Source organism: Kogia breviceps, chromosome 10 (genome assembly GCF_026419965.1).
Source record: "Kogia breviceps isolate mKogBre1 chromosome 10, mKogBre1 haplotype 1, whole genome shotgun sequence".
Taxonomy (NCBI): Eukaryota; Metazoa; Chordata; class Mammalia; order Artiodactyla; family Physeteridae; genus Kogia; species Kogia breviceps.
In genome coordinates, this window is record NC_081319.1 from 50,695,950 (window position 1) to 50,705,789 (window position 9,840).

Genomic DNA, 9,840 nt, shown 5'->3' on the forward strand with positions numbered 1-9,840 from the left:
GGGCTGTGTCACTGACAGCATTACTTTCTAATCTTAATCCTTTCTAGGGTTATTAGCTTTAAAGCTACTTGCACAGAGATAAGTTAATTTATACTGAAATTAATTGAAAAATAACAAGTAATGATTGTTGCATATGAGCAGAATCTTATGAAGTTTCTTTCATGCTCACAAAACTTACTAAAGGCAGTGCAAAATGTCTAAGACTATTTGAGCAGGTGAAGGAGAACTAAAGAAACACTTGTTAAAGGAAATAGTTATAGATATTCTTAAGGACAGTTATTAAATTTATAGTTAATATAATTTAATGAAGTGGTCAATAGCTATTTTATTCATTTTAGGTGTCAGCACACTATGTTCTGTCTGCCATTAAGAAAATTCTTCAAAAGGTCAACCTATGAAGATCACTAAACATAACAACTGCTCTATACCCAGACATATAGTACTAACACATCTAAACAAATTTAACAGAATCTTGAACTATGGCCTCTATTGGTCTCGCTCAGCCAGAATTCTTAATCTGAGCCTTAGAACAAAAAATGATTTGAGTGACAGATTTTTAAGTTCTCCTAAGAATGGTACAAAACTAGTGCCTGTCTAGATGCATAGAAGTTCATTCATTAACATAATGGATGATTTTAGGACATTAAAGCATAGTCCTCTCAAGAGTCATAGTTCAGAAAGTTTGCTAGAGATTGGAAGTATTCTTAGAAATACATTTGTCTGACCCTTAGGTACTTTTATATTTATCTGTCAATACATATTGAACCACTAGTTTGTGTATAGATTTACCTGAATCTAGGTTAAAAAGTACTGTGTTTAATATATGTAGAAATAGCAGGTGACCTTAACTCACTCTCATTCCACTGAGGAAGTTTTTGAATATTTCACCATGAAATATGAAAATAGTGAATTATGATATTTAGATGAAATATCATAATTTCCATTAGTTTGTGTGTGTGTATGTACACTATTTTCTACAATATATTAAGAAATGTTCCATCACGTTCTAATACACTAATACCTTTTTTTTTAACATCTTTATTGGAGTATAATTGCTTTACAGTGTTGTGTTAGTTTCTGCTGTATAACAAAGTGAATCAGCTATACGTATACATATATCCCCATATCCCCTCCCTCTTGCATCTCCCTCCCATCCTCCCTATCCCAATCCTCTAGGTGGTCACAAAGCACCGAGCTGATCTCCCTGTGCTATGTGGCTGCTTCCCACTAGCTATCTATTTTACATTTGGTAGTGTATATAAGTCCATGCCACTCTCTCACTTTGTCCCAGCTTACCCTTCCCCCTCTCCGTGTCCTCAAGTCCATTCTCTATGTCTGCAACTTTATTTCTTTCCTGCCCCTAGATTCTTCAAAACCATATATATAAATATATATATATATATTTTTTTAGATTTCATATATATGTGTTAGCATATGGTATTTGTTTTTCTTCTCTTTCTGACGTACTTCACTCTGCTAATACACTAATACCTTCTTGCAATAATGAATTTCATCAAATGATTTCCTGTATCTATTGAGATGATACTATGCTTTTTCTCAGTTACTTTGTTAAGTGGTAAAATATAATGGCTCATTCTAAGACCTTAATTGAGATATAGTGTACATATAAGAAATCTGGCATATTAAAAATATACCATTTGATAAGTTTTAACCTAAGTATACACAACTGAGATCAACACTACAATCACAATGATGAACATATCTATCATTCCTGAAGGTTTCATTGTACTTCTTTGCATTTCTCCATCTGACCATAGTAAATAATAGTAAATATAGTAAATATACATCTGTCGGTAACTCAACAAATGCAAAAGAAGTCATGTACTAGAGTTGAGCAACATGAATAAATGTAATTGATGTATAAATCAGCACACCTCAAAACTGCAGAATACATTTATTTCAAGCACACATAAAACATTTACAAAAATTAAGAATATGTTGAGCCACAAGGCAAGTTTCAACAAATTTCAAATGACTGAAACTCTGTCGAGATGTTCCCTTATGAAAACAGAATGAAGGCTTTATGTCCACTCTACCACAAAAGTATAGACTTAAATATTCACCTCGAGGCCATCAGAGATAATCAAATGCTCCAGGAAATATGCCATAATCAATTCTCAGTACTATTCTAGATTTGCTTTTTCTTTCAGTCTCTAGCCTCTGAAGGTTGTCTTATTTTACTCTAGATCATACATTTCATCCAGGACTCTTTAGGTGTCCTGTATCAATACTGTTTCTCTGGTCATCTCAGCCACCATGTTACTAGAACTGAAAATCCAGTTTTGTTACTTTAAAAGTCACAGCTGTCAAAACTAGAATCTAATATATAATTTAAAAATACAGAAAGAAAAAAACCCACAACAACTTCTATTTCTGAGTTCCACACTCTCCCTTCACACAAACATAAACTATAGTTTAAATGAATACTTAATTATATACTGGTAAAGTTGGTAGAGAACTTGGCAGACATCTAACTTTTAGACGCATTCCACACAGATTTGTATATCATGTTTTACATAATGAAGACTGCTTCTCCACCTCCTACCAAAGCAAAGTAATAATAATGATAATAATATGCCTCTTAAAAGAAAGATGGGGATACATCAGGAGGGTTTAGTGAGCTGTTACAAGGAACAAGTTAAGGGTGTTGCAAGTCAAAGGGAGGGTGGTGGATACACTCTAGATAGAAGGTAAAAGACTTAAGATTTTGCAGCCCCAATTAGATTATGAATATACTGTTGCTTAAAAAAATCACAGATTCTCTGCATTGTTGAAGGAAAGGCACAAAATCTAAATATATGACTGAAGAGTCTTTCCCCTGATTGCATCCATGTGGAGTTTCACGTATGGCTGTGCTCAACTTTGCAATCTCCAAATTAAGATATAATTTTAGACCACTGTTTGAGAAATGGTCTGGGCACATGGGCAATGTTTCTTATTTTTCCTATTGTTTGAAATGAAATTATCAGAAAAGCAGAACTTCATGCTTCCAAGCTTTAGTTTCTATTTGGTTTCTGTTTCTGAAAATGCTGACTTGCTCAAGAATGCCTCATTAATCTTTTTATCAACATACACTAATCTGATTAATTCTACCTGCATGCTTAGGTATGTGGCAAGGTGCCTCATTTACAAAAGCAGCTCCTATGCAAGACACAGGAAATAATCTTTCCTTTGTAATGATTTTGGCTGAAGTGACTCTGTGCCGTTTCTGAGTCTAACCTTTAAGACCACTGGTAGCTTCTCTCTCTCTTGGTCTCTTGGGACCTGAGCACCATGTAAAATGGTGCTAGGAAAAAACCATTATCCTGCTGGAGAAATAACATGAAGAATCCCTATGACTCCATCATAGGGAGAAATTTCATCTGAGATCAGCCTTGAAGACAACAGCCATATGACTGAAGCCATCTTGGACCTTCCAGACAAACCCAACTGTCTGTTAAACAGCAATGAGTTTAACCGATACCTCAATACCACACGGAGAAGAAGAATTGCTCCTCTGAGCCATGCCCAAATTCCCAGCCCACAAAATCGTGTGACTTAATAAAATTGTGATTATTTGAAAGTAGTTTGTTTAACAGCAATAAATAAGCGGAACACCTGTTAAGCAGAACCTACCTACTTTGTCAATACTTGGAAAATATAATTATCTTGGATATGGAACTTTCTCCAGCAACTACATTGTTCAGGAGTGAAGTAGAAATTGGACATTTGGACAAAACTAGCTCCTGAGATGAGCAGAATTCAAGTCAAACAGCAGAAGATGCTACCTTGAATGAGATGATGAGTAATCGTATGTTTTAGCTTTTCCATGCCAACTGTCATCTCTGGGGGAAAAAACTGGCAGAATCAGGGCCCTCAATATGAAATCCACCCCTAATGGCTGTGGAGAGGATTGGGAAATGTATATGCTGGCAAAAGCAACGCAAGAGCCTCTTTCTAGTGTAACAACAGTCCTAATCATGTTACCAATTAGAGATCTGGACTCATGGAATTTCATTTGAGAAGTCATTGATTTTTTTAAATTGCAATGCCCTGTGTAATAATGTTAGTCACTATTATTAGTTCTCAGTTACCAGAACTGGGGCAAAATACAAGGATATCCATAAAAGTAATAGACCAGAAAGCATTGTGCCACTTATTAAACTACTGTTGTTCAATTCAAAACCCACACCCATCCTCTAGAGTCCTCTCTGATGCTGGGGCTGGGAATCAACAATTATATTTCTCCTTTTAAGGTGGCTTCCTGCTGTTGTGTGCCAGTAAGGGCACTAGGCAGAAGAAGTAGAGATTAGCTCCTTGGTTGCCTTACGGTTTCTGTAAGCAACACATCAGCAACAGCTCCTCAACCTGGCAGCAGCAGTTGGTTTAAGCAGCAGGTGGATCCAGGTTTTAGCTTCTTTCAGCCCTCTGAAATCCATCATCTCAGAGATACCAGCACAAGCCAGAGATATCTGGTTTGTGGATTTTTCTATTTCTCCCTGTGAGGCTGGTAAGTTTTTGCCATATGTATATTGAGGCTCTCTTACTAGGTATGTTCACATTTAATATTAGTGCATCTTTCTGGTAAACTGCTCTTTTTAACACCATAGAATGTCGCACCTTATTTCTGGATAACAACTCTTGTCCTAAAATCTTCTTTGTCTAATATGTTTCTTACTGTTATAGTGTGCGTGTCATATCTTTTTCTATCCTTTGTTTTCAACTTACCACATTGACAGCATAGAGTTCAGTCTCTATTTCTTTAATCCTGTCTGAAGTTCTCTGCCTTTTAATTGGAAGGTTTGGTCCATTTATACTTAATAAAATTACATAAATCTGAATTTATGCTTCCCATATTAGTCTTGATATCTGTTCTTTGTTTTACTCTTCCTCCTTTCTCATCTTCATTTTTGTTATCTTTTTTTTTTTTAATGAAGACCTAGACTTATTTGTTTTTTGAAAATTCTCCTGGTAAGATAATGTTTAACCTTTCGCTTCACCTCATCATAAATATTCTTTCGTTCAGCATATTTCCTCCAGTTTGTTTTAAAAAGCATCAATTTATCCATCCTGGCATATCTATATCAATGGGATGCAGATGAGGGAAGAGACTGCTCATACACCATTAGTCATCCTCCATCTCTGCTCTTGTGTCAGCATCTTTTATCTACCTTCTTGAAACCAGGTAGTAATGCCATACATTGTCAAAGTGAGTGGTTCATTTTATCCAATATAATATCAGGAAATATACTGTCAAATGTCATGCCTAATCAAGTGCAGCTGTAAGACTACTAGTCTAGTACTTCTGTTAAATAAAATGCAGTTAGCCTGGCCATAGTTTAGAATTCCTGAGACTTTCTCTCTTCTTGTTCTACACATTCCCTAAGGACTATTTCATCTTATTCTGTGGGTTCAGTGACCATTCATTTGCTGATTGCTACCAAAAGTATATTTTGTGGTCCCAGATTTCATTCCTGAGCTTCACCCATATTTCCAAAAGCCTCCTAGACATCTCCACATGGATGATATAGGTACCACAAACACAGCATATTAAAATAGGAACTTATGATCTTTTCTTCAAACCTACAATTCAAATTCCTTATTTCAAGTAATACATTAATCATTTACCTAGTCTCCCCGGCTAACAATGTTATAGTCATATGGTTCCTATTTTCCCCTTATCTGTATATACAATTGATCTTTAATTCCTACTTATTCTACTCTTCTGCATAATTCCCTTTCATTTGTGCCCTTATGATTCTCACAGCCCTTACCATCATGCAGGCCTTAATGTCTCACCTAAATCATCTCAACCACTTATTAACACACATCTCCTCTCCACTTTCCAGCCCCTATCCCACCAGCATTACCTAGCACTAAACAGAAACACAAATTCTCAGCCACCACCCCAGATTCACTATATCAGTAACTCTGTGAGTGCAGTGTAGCAATCAATCACTGCTGATTCTAATGATGTACACTCAAGTGTGAGGACCACCACTGGACACTAAAGATGACTTCAAACATTTCCTTCCACCAACATGTTATCTTTAATGTTAGTATTCCTCTTAATGTTTATTTAAATTATTTTCTATATTTTCAAAGTAAATCCAATTTTATCTTTGGCTCTTTATGATTACTAATAATTCTTTTGGCAAACACTAGCATCTGAATCAACATCTAAGTGTGCTCTGACACCAGAGTTGTCAACAAATGACCTACTTCAGCAGTCATCACACTTTGATACAGAGGCCAAATCCAGCTTATCCTGTTTCCAAAAATAAAACAGCATTGCAACATAATCATGGTTATTTATTTGTGTATTGCCTATGACTGCTTTTGTACTATTGTGGCAGAGTTGAGCAGTAACAACAGAGCCCATATGGCATGCAAAGCCTGAAATATTTACTATCTGGCCTTTTACAGAAAAAAAAAAGTTTCTTGACTGATACTGTCACCGTGTACTCATTCAACATATATTTATTCAACATATGCTATTAATCAGGCACTGTTTCAGGCACTGAGAAACAGGCCACGGCAATTATAGGACATATATTTGAATGGGTGGTGGTGGTGGTGGGTAACAATAAATAAGCAAACATGTAAGTAATTAATAAGTCCAGAAAGTTATTTGTGCTGTGAAGAAAATAAAGTGGATGCAGTGGTAGAAAGGGCATGTCAGAAGGCAGCACCATCGAGTTAGGTATCAAGAAGGTCCCTCCAAGGAGATGGCAATAAGCTAAGACCTCAGTGAAAAGGATGAAATGATGACAAGGAACAAGGTGGGCAAAATTCTTGGGAGGGAAAGGACTTGATTTGTCCTAAAACCATAAAGGCCAGTGTGGAGGAAAGTAAACACTGGGAAAAGGTCCTGGCTAAATGTCTGTGACACTCTGATTGATGATAAATTGTATTCTTTCATTCCCACTGAGCTTCATAGAAGGAACTGATATTGACTAATGTTGCTTAGTATTCTTTCGTGTTAATGATTTATGTTGGTTGCAGTGTAAGCATAAATGATTTTTACATCAATGTTGAAAAAATTAAGAACTTCTGATTAAAATGAAAAAAAAAAGAACAAGATTTATGTCCCCTTTAGATGCCAGGTTGAAATATTGCTCCTTACTCGTCTCCACCTTGATCAGGCTGTTTAAAGTGATGGAGTTAAGCCAGACCTTAAAATTTTCCTCTCCCCAAACCTAGTGACACGAACAAGTACAAAACAAAACAAAAAAAACAACTTAAAGACTACCAGTGGAGGGCTTCCCTGGTGGCGCAGTGGTTGAGAATCCGCCTGCCGATGCAGGGGATATGGGTTCGTGCCCCGGTCTGGGAAGATCCCACATGCCGCGGAGCGGCTGGGCCCGTGAGCCATGGCCGCTGAGCCTGTGCGTCCGGAGCCTGCGCTCCACAATGGGAGAGGCCACAACAGTGAGAGGCCCGCGTACCACAAAAAAAAAAAAAAAATAAAGACTACCAGTGGAATAAAGAAATGAAGAGTTCTGATGACTTGAACATGAGCAAGAAAAAAGTTTTAAGAATATACACAAATTTTCTTCTGCATTTTCATAGAGAAAATGTTGGGAGTAGGTGAATAATGGAGGGGATGGTGGTTTGTTGAGAAGAGGAAAATATGTTAATGAAACACTGAAAATTCTCATTAAGAATCAACAACTTAGGTGCTTGCTTTGGCAGCAGATGTATTAAAATTGGAAAAATAAAAAGAAGAGTAGCATAGATGATGTGTGAGAATGACATGAAAATTCATGAAGTAGCAAAGGGCTTCAATAGACATTTCTCCACAGATGATGTACAAATGACCAAAAATCATGAAAAGATGCTCAACATCCCTAATCATTAGGGAAATAGAAATTAAAACTAAAATGAGATATTACTTCACACCTATTAGAATAGCTACATAAAAAAAAAAAAACAGGAAATAACCAGTGTTGGTGAGGATGCAGAAAAATTGGAACTCTTACATACTGTTGATGGGAATAAAAAATTGTGCAACCACTCTGGTAAACAGTATGGAGGTTCATCAAAAATTTAAAAAGAGAACTACCATATGATTCAGCAATTTCACTTCTATATCCAAAAGAACTGAAAGCAAAATCTCAAAGAGATATTTGCACACTCATGTCCAGAGCATCACTATTGGCAGTAGCAAAGAAGCTGAGGCTACCCAAGTGTCTATCAATGGATAAACAAAATGCTGTATATACATACAATGGAATATTTGTCAGCCTTAAAAACTGAAGGGAATTCTGATGCATGCTATAATATGGATGAATCTTGAAGACATGATGCTAAGTGAAACAAGCCAGACACAAAAAGACAAGTACTGTATAAATCCACTTATACGAGGTTCTTCGAGTGGTCCAATTCAAAGAGACTGAAAGCAGAATAATGGTTGCCAGAGGGCGGTGGGAGGGGAGAATGGGGTGTTATTGTTTAATAGGTATAGTGTTCATTTTACAGAATAAAAAGAGTTATGGGGATGGATGGTGGTGACAGTTGCACAACAATGTAAATGTACTTAACACACTATTGAACTATAAACTTAGAAGTGGTTAAGATGATAAATTTTAGGTTATGCATTTTTTTACCACAGTAAAGAAAAAGTATCAACAATGTGTTGAGAGGAAGGAGACATGGTGTCAACAGATCAGAACAGAGCCTGTGATACTGTAGATCAGGTATAAGAGCTAGGAATTGTTGACTTGTTAAGACCACATGAAAATATTATACAGATTTAAAGGATTTATTACTTCTCAGGTGGGGTGAAGAGATGAAGAGCATAGAAAATCTTGCCCTCTGCAACTGCTCAGATTGAAAAGACTAATTAAAAACTGCTTTCCTTGACTTTTTAGAAAGGTCAAATGCTAACTACTCATACATAGATTCTTGTCTTCTCCTTTTCAAGTATGTTGTGAGCCAGCATCTTGAAATTAGCAAAAGGTAACCACACAGCAATTAATGGTTTGACTCTGTTTTGTGGTTAAAGGTAATTTCAGTCATGTGTTTATTTGATACAGCATTATCAGCACCACTTTAAAAATAAACAGAGGGTCAAGGAATTGAAGAAACATACATGGTAGGAATTACCAGTGGAAGAGATGAATAACTGCTTATTTCTCTCACGTTCTAAATCTTGAGTACGTGGTACTACAACATTACGTTTCTTTTCTATAACTTCTATTAGAACCAATCTTCTTCATGCATCTATGTGTGCTTTGGAAATGCAGAAAATAAAACATGCCAATTCATGGGAAGCAGCTATTTATAAACTCACTTAAACTATCTCCTTTCCATGTGACTCACCGAGGCAGTTCATTCTTTTTATTTTTTTTCCCTTTGAACATTTAATTTTATTTATTTATTAGAGTAGGTCCTTGTTGGTTATCTATTTTTAATATAGCAGTGTGTACATGTCAATCCCAAACTCGTAATCTATTCCTCCCCCCTCCCCAGTAACTATAAATTCATTCTCTAAGTCTATGAGCCTATTTCTATTTTGGAAATAAGTTCATTTGTATTTTTTTTTTTAGATTCCACATATAAGCGATATCATATGATATTAGACAGTTAACTCTTTACTGCTTTCCTCAACACTGGATGTAGTCAAAAACTTCATAAATAGCTATGCTGCAGTAGACAAAACCTTGCCTCGGATTACAAAAAGATGTGGATTCATTCATTAACTGGTTCTGCCAAATGTGAAGTACATTAGTGTGGGCAAGATGTAATCACTGCAATTAAGTTTCCTCATCTGTAAATGAGTCCATGTACCTCATAAAGTTGCTCCAACAGTTAAATAAGATAACATATGTGCAAGCA

The 9,840-nt window shown here is 36.1% G+C and overlaps 1 non-coding gene across 1 annotated transcript; it reads left to right on the forward strand.

The window, feature by feature from the left end:
• Positions 1-7,683: 7,683 nt before the first annotated feature.
• Positions 7,684-7,786, forward strand: LOC131764690 (U6 spliceosomal RNA). The gene has a single exon (XR_009337900.1). It is a non-coding gene; the product is annotated as a U6 spliceosomal RNA (small nuclear RNA).
• The last annotated feature ends 2,054 nt before the right edge of the window (positions 7,787-9,840 follow it).